The sequence below is a fragment of the Marmota monax genome, unplaced genomic scaffold (assembly GCF_021218885.2).
Source record: "Marmota monax isolate L192 unplaced genomic scaffold, Marmota_monax_Labrador192_F-V1.1 WCK01_AAM20220418_F8-fsc00009, whole genome shotgun sequence".
Taxonomy (NCBI): domain Eukaryota; kingdom Metazoa; phylum Chordata; class Mammalia; order Rodentia; family Sciuridae; genus Marmota; species Marmota monax.
The window spans coordinates 12,220,895-12,234,324 of record NW_026694710.1 but is presented as its reverse complement, the minus strand read 5'-3'; positions in this window follow the sequence as shown (position 1 = coordinate 12,234,324).

Here is a 13,430-nt window from a genome sequence, read left to right as displayed (position 1 = left end):
CTTGATATCGAGTCTCTTGAGGGCCTATCAGTATGTGATTGTGTCTCCTAAAATACATTAAAGAACTCATGTCAGTGACGGAGTCTCCAGTTTGCTGGAATAATATTTTGACTAACTATTGTGAAATGTATTCTCTTTTGCAATCTAAATATATCAGTAATCCCATTTAATTCCTATTTGGAGCTTTAAAAAATAAATTTATACCTTCTCCATTATAAATGCTAAGAATACTCATTATGGAAAGTGCAGAAATCCAGTAAAGTAGAATAAAGTGAGGAAAAAAGTATTCAAAGCCTACCACTCAGCAATCCACTTAACCTTTATATATATTCATACTTTAAGTCATTTTATGCATAATTATTTTTTAAACTTTTCATAGTTGTAATCGTATCATTTTATATTCTCAGGTTTTACTCAAGGTACCACAGGTATTTCTCCATGTAATTATCAGCATTTCACAATAGAATTTTAAGTAGCTGCAGTCTAATTAGAAAAGTAATTCATGATAATTCCTTTAACCTTTTCTCTATTGTTGAGTTTTGAACTTGCCTTTAATGTTATTCACGATGTTCCAATAAATGTCATGGTACATGTAGCCTTTTTGTTTTCAAATTATGAAATTAGGTCAGATTACCAAAGATCGAATTACCAGTATATCAAAGTTAGGTGATGTGATGTGGTGGGCAAAGCACAGGCTTTGGTGTTGGACCTGCTGGGAATCTGGTTTCTGCTCTTCATTGGCTCTCTGACTTGTACAATTTAAACTCATATTCTTTGGCTCTTCATTTGCAAAATGGGGATACTCATATTTTCTTCACGGGGTTGTTATAAGTGTTAAATGAGATAATATACACAGCACTCTTGAATAGTGTTTTAAGGTTTTATTGCCTGCTGCCATATTATTTTCCAGATGGTCATTCCAAGTTGCGCTTCTCACAAATGAGGTCTGAACAATTCCCATTTTATCTCAACCTTCTCAGCACTTTTTCTCCTGTAGCTTTTAGATAATTTTATACATTAAAGGAATAGTGTTTTTTAAGTCCTGCTACTTTCTTAGGAAGAATGACATGTCCCCATGGACTAGTCACCAGATCTTCTACATCTTTATAGGAGTCACTTGTCAACTTATGAGAATTTTTTTCTTCCCTAGAAGTTTTATATATAAAATTGTTAGTATTCCTTACTTATCATTTTGTCTATTAATAGGATTAAAATGTCCATTCCTTACCGTGCTCTAGTTTTCCTCTGCCTCTCACCAGGAAGCCTTGTAATGACAAGGTGAGTCACATCGCTGGTTCTCTTGCATAGGAGACATCTCATACCCATGCTTGATGGTAGGTGAGAGCAAACAACCTGCACAAGTTCAGTCTTCTTGGTTTATTAAGAGCAACTTACCATCTGTAATGAATTGTTTCTAATTCTTGGTGTCATGTGTATAGTTCTTTTGTTAAATTTCCTTTGGTTTAGCAAATGCTTAGAGCCTAGGCTGCTTACCATGCATTGCATGAGACTCTAGAGTAGAAGGTCTGTAGGCCATGACTACTATGTAGACAGAAAACAATGGAATATATGAACTTGGGTAGGAAAAATCTTTTTTTCCCCCACTAGCATCTTACTAACTAATCACTAATATCCTCAATTGTCCATATTTTCTTTTTTTGTTCCCTCAATTGTGAATGTAAAAGTGAAAATTCCAGAAATATAAGAAGTATCTGTGTCACCAATAGAAATCAGAAAAATTTTAATTCTAGTTACTGTTGATATCTAGAAATGTGATTATTACTATTTTGAAATGGTTGGTTATTAGAGTTACTATTAGATTTTATTTTGTAACATATTACTAAAAATATACTTTACAAAACATAAAATTTATTCTTTAAGTATTGTTTTGTATACAAGTATGTAAGAGTTTCTGGAATTGTTCTCATTTATAATGTTACAAATTTTATTTATTCATTTAAAATTCTTATTCTGGAACTATATTATTCTCTGCAGCTTTCATTAGCTGGACAAAGGCTGGCACAGAAATGGTTAAAAGTTTCTGATCTTGTGAATAAAGAATTCGTGAAAGTAACGTCATTATGATTTAGGTTTTCTGCAAGTCTTCTCCTGTACCTAACACAGATATTCTACTGGGGAATGGTAACTTTCCACTCTTTCTAATGGGACATGGAAGTCGTAGGAGGGTATTGAATTATTACCACTTGTGCCAGAAGCTTCCTTTTACTGACGTTATTTCATTGAATTCTTCAGAATGCCCTCTGAGATGGACACTGCTATTTCCTTCATTTGCCAGATGATGAAATTGAGGCTTGGAGGAATGGACTTGTCTGTACACAGTGCTGTTGTGTGGGGGACACCACTTGGGCCAATTCCAACACCCATGATCTTAAACGTGTCCTCATTAAACAGAAGCCACTCGGCAAGTAATTTTTGTGAGAAGCCACTGAATAACATACTCCATATCCTATTGCCACGGAATCCTAAGAATTACCAAGAGTGGCTGCCTCTTCCCTCCAGCATGCAAAGGAGTTTCTGCAGTGCTCGTTCTTGTTTCCCTTCTAGTTCTGTCCTTTGCATATTGGTCCTGCCCTCAGTCTCTGTGGACCCATCTCAGGAAGGGCATCACCTTGGCCCCACTTGTCGCTGGCTTATGTTTGGGATCTGCTGATGGAAAGCACTGGCAAGCAGTTGGAGAAAAGATGAGCAGGACTCCTGACGTGTCTTTCCCTCTTTTTTGCTGGGCTATGATCTTAGCAGCAAGTGTGTCCCTTTTACAATGGTCATAGCTCTTAGGTGTCGGGTCCTTTTCCTTTGTTACAACTTTTCTGGGTACCAGTAGCTTCTCTCCCTCCCCTGCCCCTTCAGTCCTCAGTCGGTAATAGTTTCCAATTGTAGCTCCGTCATCTCTTATTAGTAACTTTGATCTTCCTCTCCTTTTTGAGAGTGATGCTTTCATTGACAGCTCTTTAATTAACCCTTTGAGTGGGCCATCTGATTCTTACCAGTATTTCCGAACAAAATATGAACCAACACTTGCTCATAGTTCAAGAAAATCAAAGGCAGTTTCTGCTTACTAAATGTTTGTTTTCCTCTAAGATTTTCGTATTTGATCAGAGCATGCTTTGATGGATGAGCAGTTGGGCAGGGAGGAGACAGTGGAAAGAATACTAAAGCAAGTTCAAAAACCTAGGTCTTGCTTTTGCATCTATCAAATCTCATTGAAGTAAATGTGGGTCAATTCCAGAACCTTGATGAAACCCAACTTACCATAGCGATGATGGTGAGCATGATGGGACAGACCTGTCATGGGCCACAAAGGGGATGATCCCAGGAAAGTGGTTCTCTACAAAGGTAGCTATAAACTATTTTGAACTTGAATAATTGCTCACACATTAGGTCTGTAAACTATGAGGGTATTATAATAATTGAGCATTCTATAAAGGTGATTGAATTTTTCATATTCTGCTTTCCAAATATCTAGGAGCCCATTTTATTTTCTGCCATACCTCAAGAGCCTAGGAAACTGCCTGGCAGGTATTAGCCACTCAGCAAATACTTAAAGGGATATTCATTAAGTGCCCAGGAAATGGTTCCTAGCCTCATCTTGATCACTGTTTTAAAGAAAGCTTTATAAACAGATGCATGAAAAGCAGTTTTCCTAAATAAAAGAGGATTTGGCTCATTCTGACAAGCCAGGAGGAAAGACAAAAAGAATAAAACAAAACAACGCCTTAATCTGTTCGTGCTGCTATAACAAAATACATAAGATTAAACAATTTATAAAGAACAGATATCTATCACTCACACTTTCAGAGGCTTGGACATTCAAGATCAAGATGCCAGGAGGTCATTTGTACAGGGCGGGTTGCTTTCTGTTTCCAACATGGAACATATTTGCTGCATCCTCCAAGGGAGAGGAATGTTATGTCCTAACACAGGGGAAAGCAGAAATACAAGAGCCAAATACTTCATGAAGCCTATTCTATAAGGGCCTTCACAGTATCCGTGAGCAGGGGAGACCTCAGAACCTAATCACTGCTTGAGGGTCTCAGCTCTTACTGCCATCACGTTGCTAGTTTCAACACCTAAATTTTGGAGGGGAAACACTGAAACCATTGAAAATGGTCTGATGTGATCATCACAAAGAATGGTTGTGAGAGAGAGATGCTGAAGTGTAAGCTTGCGTGGAGTTACTAGAGTGAGTTACTAGAGAGAGAGATGCTAAAGTGTAAGCGTGGAGTTACTGGAGTGAGATTAGGGCAGAGGTCTAACACAGACTTTTAGGCTAAGATAAAAATTGGGATTTACTAACCAAATGCAAGGAAGAAGCAAAAGAAATAAATAAGGTTGGAATCAAGGGTCTTGACTTGGATCACGGCATGGATAGAGGGGCACATGTGAGAAAAGGAGAATCTTGGAGGATGGATGCAATTCCTGTTCAAGACTGCAATAGGAAGAACCAGTGAGACACATAGACAGAGACTGAACAGAAGTTTTGACATCGAGGTCTAAAACTTAAGAGACAGACCAGTACTCCAGAAATATGATATATTTTATAAATACCAAGAATGAATTATTTTTAGGAGATGTTTCTGTTTGAATGGTAAAGCTTTATTGCTTAAGCACTAAAATAAAAATATAATCATTTGGATGAAGATTTTTCTAAAATTTTATTGCACATTTTCCTGCCACCTTAAATGATGCATCTGGAGCCAGATTTATTTATTTTTTCTTGATGGCTCAGGGTCATCATTATAATCATCTGTTATGAAAGCATGCTGCAATTCAAAGATGCTTTTGGAATCATTGGGATGCACAAAGCTGCTTCTCTTTATTAAACAACTTCAGATCATTGTTGTGACTCTTGTTCTTGAATTTTATTTTTATCATTTCTATGATTTTCATTTGCTTTTAGCTGTCACTTCCCGCAGCTATTAATGTGTCACCCTGAACTGATATACTGCGTTCTTTTAATCACTTGTTCCTCAACAAATGCTAGTTGGGAAACCAGATAATCCAACATACCATAACTCTGTGCACACAATTTCAGGAAGTTGAAAGAGTCTCCTGAGAAGAAACTACACCAGATTTCATGATGCACATGGGCAACGCTTCTTTAGACTCTTCCAAGGACTTTTCTGTTAATGTTTCAGTTCTCAGCTGTGTTTCATAAAGGTCACAGTCAGATTTCTAGTTCTGGATCAATAAATGTTATTGTATGCATACAAAAAGAAAAGGAGAGTACAGCTTAATGAATGTTTTTAATATCTCAGAGACAGAATTTCCTATGATTTCCATCAATTAAATATGATTAAGTTTTAGGACTATTTTTTTAAAATTACATTTGTTGTAAGGAAAAAGAACATCTATTTGATTAGCAGATCATTTGTATTAAGATTATGTAAGTATTTTAATTTTATTAAGATTATGATAGTATTTTAATTTAGGATACTAATTTAGTTTTTTGCAAGGTAACCAGGTGAAACTAAATCAAGTGAATATGCCTGTCCTCTGAAGCGTGAGTCCCCATTTAGGTCCCTGTGCACTATGTTCTCCAGGCAGTTTTCACAGGTGTGCCCCCTGATGCCCCCTGTGTTAACATCTTGAAATACACTGCTGTCTCTTTTTGTAGTTGAAGCCGTCTTTCACCACTTGTCACTACTTGTCACCACGAATGCTGCATTGAAGCTCTTTTTCTTTCCCATGTGAACATTTGTTAGCAGTTTCTTGGTAGTGTCTTCTGGGCTATTTGTCTCCAAGGAGTATCATTTTCAGTTTATTTTCTCTGATATACATTTAATGACTTGTCACTTCAGCTCAGGCTATAATTTCCTGTCAATTATATCGCAAATTTCTCATGCATCCATCAGAGTGTCTCTTGGCATTCCTTTTGTTATGTCTTCCCTCCATAACCTTTGGTTTTCTGAGGGCACCTTTCTTTACCTATGGTTAGGAATTTATTTCTTCTTTTTACCCAGCAACTAGAATAATAGCAAGACACAGCATTTGAAGCAGCGAAGCAGCTCCCTCCACGCTCTTGTTTGTAACTTTTGCTCTCTAGACATTCATGCCTACACACAGGGAGAATGCCACATCAAGAAGGGAGCCTTGCTGGCACATGCACCCAAGCTGCCAGAAGCCAGGAGAGCACTCACTGGAGACTTCAAATGCAGCAGGGCCACATCTCAGAATTCTACCCTCCAGAGCCATGTGACAGTAAATTTCTGTTGTGCAAGCCACTCTGTTCATAAGACCTTGTTGTGACAGTCCTGGGAAACCAATCCAATGCCTATGATCTGACTCTTTTAAAACAACAGCAAAGACTTATTCAAAGAAAAATCTTCTGTAGAATCTACCTTGCATACCGCAGGAGAGAGACTGTGTAGTTATGAGTCGAAAAACCTGGTGGTGGTGGTTGGGGGTAGGCTCTAAGCACTTAGGTTCTAAGCACTTTTCTGGGACAATAGTTCCCAAACTTGGCTCCATAGTAGAAAAATTTGGAGAAACTTTTCTTTGAAACTTCAGGTGTGAGTTTAACTTCCTGGAGATTCTGCTCCAGTACATTTGAAAAAGGACTTGGATGTCTATTTTGAATAATCTGTCTATAATTTTAATGATTGGCTAGGTGTAGGAAGCACTGATGTAAGAAGTTGAGTAATGAAGGAGAGATTTCAATAATTGGGCTAGATCATTCTTGGGAAAGAAGTTCATCTAATATTTTTTTTCATTCCCTTGTCTCCAATTTCATTGATTTTAAGATGGAATAAGCTAACCAGAAAACCTCTGCCTGAACTTCATCCTTATAAAGCAAAAGAGATGGGGACCTGGGAGAAAATGGATGTAATAAACTTCTAGGAGCTTTGGGCAGTCAAGGAATGAAATTCTGGGTATAGTCGGGTACTTTAGGAAATCAGATTCCATTCACTGTTCATTCAACAGAGTTACAGAGCACCTACAATGATTCAGTTAATATGGATACGGACATGGAGGAGATATGCTTCTGTGACCAGAGCTTCAAAAGAGGAGAAGACTCAAGAAGGAACAATAGCAAACTTTAAGATGAAAATATGACCTCAGGTAGCTATAGAAACCAATGTGGCTGCACAGGGATACTTCTAAGGAATCCATATCAAGAGCAAAATATGGAAGGAGGGCCACAGAGCCAAAACTACAAAAGAAGAGCATGAAAATAGGACCAGAATAACTAAACCCTTTGGAAGAGCAAAGCAGGTATTATTGATTTTGTTTACAGACGAAGAAACTGAACTAAGATGGGTTAAGTAACTTGGTTACATTCCATACCTAATCAAGTGGTATTGAGTCCTACTTTTTCATTTTCTGTACTTTCCTGTTGTCCAAAGTTAACACTTGTGTCCCCTGTGGCACAAGCCTAAAGAAAAATAAGGCCAAAATTTCCACCTCCGTTCATGAATGTACCAGCCTCCTATACACAAAGGACAAAGAGATTACTCCTAAGTCACCAGGAAAAATCTTTGAGCTGAGGGTTGCAGTTAAGACCATCCATAAGGGATACTGGTATCCAAATGTAAGATGTGTCACTATGTTTCTATTTTTTTCTAAGTCAATTTTTATAACCTTCCTTATGGTTTGAGTCATTATATAGTCAGCTGCCTGATTTTGAAGGGATACTGATGTCTTCTAGTCCGCATCTTGAGGCTCTGGAGATTGATCCCTTTTCATGACCAATTTATGGTGTTCCCTTATGTCCAGATATAGTTACACCTTCAGTTTTTAAGCCTGTTAGTTTAGTTTCGATGAAAATCACTAAAACTCCTCTGAATACAGTTCCATAGCTATAAATGAAGCCCAGACAAAAGACCTGGAGGTAGACTTCTAAATCGTTAGTTGACTTTTAATGTCTATTGGACAGATCAAAGGGTTGGATAATTACCTAATCAATGCTTTCAACAAGTCTTTGAGGTAGGTGGCTAATACTATTGAACTCTCTTTACCCATGGGAAACTGAAGTATCAGAAGAGTATATAAAAATATATGTTTTTGCCTTTAATGCCTGGATTACATACAATTCTGGGGGAAAAAAAACCCAAAACCTTATTTACTTTCCTACTTTCCATCTCTAGTCTATGATGGGTTATTTTCTATCAGGTGTTGGGATGAGAATCGGCGAGGAACTGCTGAACAGTGAGAACCTGACACAGAGCACGGGCTGGGCTGGGCTGGAATATAGAAATGGCTTTTCTTTCAGAAAATTCTTCCATCCTCACAGATATATTTATAACCCTTGCCTAAAACATCAGAATTGAGTGACACTCTAAATTGTTGAATCATGATCTATTTTGGAAAGGAGAGAGCTCAGAGTCAGGATGGCCACAAAAAAAGGCAAGTAGACATTCTGTTCTTTTGGAAAAGAACAATGAGAATCATAACCCTACAACTTACAGAGAGTTCCGTGCTCCTTTGGAAGAACTAACTGGCCAAAAGAACAGCAGGAAGAGGTGGTGGGATTTCTGGGCAAAGAGAAAAGAAAGGATATGTGCAGAGTGAACTCTCTCAGGAGATGAGAGGTCTGCACCGAGTCAGGAGAGCCAAAGGGGATACATGGGTGAAGCTGCAGGGTAAGGTAGTCGTCAGGAACTGGTATTCTGAGTCTTTTTTACTTAAGCTGCACTAGTCCACTGCAGCGTGCAGGGCCATGCTGTGATAAGATTTGATATTCAATACCTTCTATTTCAGGTGGCATGAAAATCATGTAGCCTCCTTTCCATGGGACCCCAACAAAGACACAGAGATCATCATGCTTCAGTGCTGTCCTTGTACAGGTGATGAAACCAAAGAAGTGAAGTGACTTTGTCCAAGGTCAAGTAGCTCCTTAGTACCAGCTTATGGACTAGAACTCAGGGGTGTTGTGTTCCAGAGCTTTCATTTCATGAATGACAGATTGTCCTTACTTATTGTCAGTTCATTTCTCCACTCAACAGACATTTATTACATGCCTCCTACATGCCAGGGATTCTGCAAGGTCCTGAGAGGGAAAAAAAATTCTAGAGGAAAAACAAAATAAAGTGATCTCTGACCTAAGACTTCACAATCCAATGGGGAAGTGACTTAATGTGTTAAGATATTGGCAACACAATGATAAATACCAGAGAAGGGTATGTTCGAAGAGTTTGGGGAGCAGAAAAGAGAGATCTGTTTACATCGAAAGCAACGCAGAATATTTTTCCCTTATGTGCTTGATTTTCCCAAGATTAATTATTTACTTTTGGAATTCTACTTTTGATCTTTGATCTAAATGGAAACCATTTAAGAAAGCACAACCTTCACATTTTTCTTATGAATGTGAGTCAAAAGCCATCTTATTTTTCTTTTTACATTTTTCCCTAAAGGTTTATTTATTTATTTTATTAGGTTTCTGTTTGGGGTTGAACTGTGCCCCCTCCCAAAAGATATATATTGAAGTTCTAATCCCTGGTACATCAAAATGTGATCTTATTTGGAAATAAGGTTTGTATAGAGATGACCCAAGTTATAATTAGTTCATTATGGTGATTCCTAATCTAGTGTGACTGTTATCCTTGTTGAAAGGAGAAATTTAGATCAAGAGACACACATAGAGACGGCAAATGAGATGAAGAGAAGCTCCTAGAAGAAAACCACGTGGCTCTCACAGTGTATCCTAGTGTCAGGGAATGCCAAGGACTCCCCCGCCCCCAGAATTTTAAACTTCTTTAATTTTGGAATTCCAACCTCTACAGTTATTAGAGAATGAGTTTGTTTTAAGGAACCCAGTTTTTGTTATCTTGCTATGGCAGCCTTAGGAAACTAATGTGGCATTCTTGAAGAGTGACCAAAGACTGGAACTGATTTTCATTCCTAATACCTTGCCCCGAGATTTGGAGAGAAACACTGGCCTCTGTGTAGCCACATCTTTATAGGAACCACTCCTCTAGAGCTAGAATAAATAGATAGTTGCACAGAGATCTATGAAGGCTGAAAGGGGAATTGAGGTCATTCCTATGTCCCCACCTCCTCCAAATCACCATTAGCTTTCCTTCAGTAAGATTTTAATGTTGAACTCTTAATACTGTCACACAACTATCTCAGGAACATAAAGCTTATACACAGATGACCAAACTAGTAACGCAAGAAACCCTTCTTCTCTTTGGGGTGATAATATGAAGCTTCTCTTGAAAAGGCTGGGCTTCTAGGTTTCTCATGCGAATTCTAACCTGGGTGTCATCCAAGTAAGCCTATGGTTTGAAGATTTGGATGACCATCACTGCCATACAGGATTTAGAAATTTTAAAACCATGAAACTAAGCTGGGTTCTCATGGCTTACATTACCAACCTCAGCGTTCTGTGCTCTGTGCATTTGGCCAGATGTGCAGCTTATACGACTTTTCTGTATGGCCATTTATAGAACAGAATATCTGAACAATAGCACTGTTTCCCTTCCTCCTGAGAGGAAGACAGGAGTTTATGTCAGGGACACTTTTGAAGTTCAACAAGTAGAGATAACACTTGGTAACTTTCAAAACTTTCTCCCACAGACTTATTTTTAATTGATGGAGAAGAATGTTCTATTCAACATCCTTTTCTGCAAGGTGTGCTATGTAAGCCACTGATGTCACAAGCTCATGGTAGAAATTTCTGGCAAGAATGAGGCTAGATGTCACCAGAATGGCCTGGGATCTAAGGACTTTGTCCCAAACACAGCCAAAACTTGTGCACAGCCCCTTGGCCATAGAGCCAGTTTGGTTTTTTGGGGTTTTAAAAACCCAAACTATTTTTAAGAGAAAGTAAGGTAGAATCAGCACATCATCAATAGCAGAGGGATGGCGCTAAGGATCTTCTCAACCACAATAACCACAAGAGGTGGTCTTAGTAGCAAGTCCTTAAAGGGCAATTACTTATTTGTTTTATCCAAGAGATCATCAAAAACTTGATTTATCTCTTCAGATAGAATTATCCTTTCCAGGTATATATCTGTTTAGATCCATAGATGATAGTATTTAGAAATGTAGGTTCACTTGAGATTTCATAAAGAGAAAGGCTTGGTGAGAATGGCCAAGTCCAACTTCATGCAGTTTATTCCACATACAACCAATGAGCCATCAGGACGTTATCAAGATTTTAATTAGCATAAGACTCTGCTTTGTCCTCACTAGCAAACTGGTGACAATGTTTAAGCTCTCTGCCTTTTTCACCAAGTGAAGCACACTGGAATCATGTTCCTTGGGACAGAGTCTTTTTGTAGGAGTTCCATTTTTTTCTGAGAAATGTAGTAGAATTATATATATATATATATATATATATATATATATATATATATATATATGCCATGATACCATGCCATTCTGTATGCAGCACTACAACATTCTTGCCCTGTACTCGTAACATTTCAAAGGCATATTACAATTCAATTCTGTGTTGCATTTTAGCTCCCAAAGACCATTATTTTTCTAAGGAAACTTCCTCTCTTTTCATCCGTCTCTTTTTTTTCTTTCTCCTTCTAGTCTTCTCTTTAATACTCTCTGAACATTCAATTCTTACTAAATACTATCCTGAGAACTGGATGTACCAAGATAAAAATAACCATATCTTTTGGGTTCCACTCAAAGTCCACAGTCTAGTGAAAGATATAGTCAGGAAAACAAAACACCATGCAGAAATGTGCTGGATGAGAAGTCTGTATAAACTGCGATGGAGATAACTAACACAGTTGGGGAATCAGGGACCTTTAGTGGAAAAGGTGTTGTTACATGAACAGAATCATTGAAGGGAGAGAAGGAAGGAATGAGTGGAATAAGAACAGATTTATAGGCAAAATTATCTGCACTGTGATGGGCTAGCAATTCCTAATTCTGGTACAAGCTAGTGTCAATCACAGCTATGGTTATTAACCATCGTTGTGTAGGAATCCTGCCTCTACCCTGCTGAACACCCTCCAAATATCCTCTCTGAATGTTCTTGCTTCCAGGGTACTCTCCCACAATTGTTTTTTCCTTTTTCATGTGAGGTTTGATCATCTCCTCCATGCTCTCAACATCACAATTGCACACATACTCTAATCCTGGTCTCTGTGGACATGTTCAAGTTTGACAGGAGCCTCTGTCCTAGAAAAAAACATGAAGCCGAGAGATTATTTCCACTTGCCAGTCTATGGAGAACACACAGGGTTTCTAAAATCTCTACACAGGCATTGATGGATCCTGCAATATCAGCAGACCAGTGCAATCCATTGTGCCAAAGGAGATTTATCAATCTGTGGGCTCTTCCTAGACAACAGTGTTGAGGTCAGAAAGAACTTTTCCTGAAAAACTGTTGCATTTTGCTTAAGTTTATCAAGCCCTCAAATGTTCTCACATATTTGTCTATAATGCCAAATGTGGGGCCTCTGCTAAAGGTATCCACAGTGCATCAAAATTATGTTTTAAAATTAATTTTAAAAGTTCTTTTCGTTCAAAATACAATATTACATTTTTTCCCACCACAAGGGCAAAATTAAATATCTAATTTTGGGTCTTGGAAGAAATCCAAGCAGGCTTTATTTGGCAAAATGCCTTAGGTCATTAAACCTTTTTTTTTTTTTTCCAATAGGAACTAATTTAATATAATTCAAATATTTGACAATCTATTATATGAACAGGCACTGTTAAGGCTCTAAGGTAAGAGGGAAGGTGAAATGAATAATCCAAGGAGGTCACAACCCAATGATTAAAATAGATATTCACATTGCAAACCACACTGTAGATCCATGAAGATGTTTCTGTAGGAAACAGATAGGCAAAAACCCATCTTCTACTTAGTGCAATCATCTATAAGGCAAAACATTTCAATTGAGCATGTTATGATGAGATCAGTACCAATATCAAAGCTGTACGAGTCTGTGCATATACCTGCCTGAAAAAGAAGAATCTGAGTCCCAACTGGATCAACTTACTGTGTGGCCTAATACCAATTATTCACCCTCTTTTTGCCTTTGTTTTATTTTGCAACCATACAGCTATGTTTTGCATATGAGGTGTCCCTGCCAAAGCTCTGTTAAAGTAGAAAATATTTAGAGGTGAAATGATCAGATCATGAGATCTATAACCTAATCAGTCATGCCAGTTTGAATGGGCAGACAGGTTGGTAATGGCAGGCAGGTAGTGTTGGCTGGAGGAGGTGGGTCACTGAGGTCATGCTCTGGAAGGGCTGAGGCCTGTTCTTCTGTCTCTCTCTGCTTCCTGATCCTGCTTTAAGCAGTTCTCCTTTGTGGAGCACTTCCCCCATGCTGTGCTGCCTCACCCTGGACCCAGAGCTGTGGAGTTGCTGTCTATGGGTTGAAACATCTGACACTGTGAGTGAGCCCCCAAATAAATTTTTTCTCCTCTAAGTTGTTCTTGATGGATATTTTGTTCATAGGGACGCAAAGCTGACTCAAACATAAGTTTTAATGTGA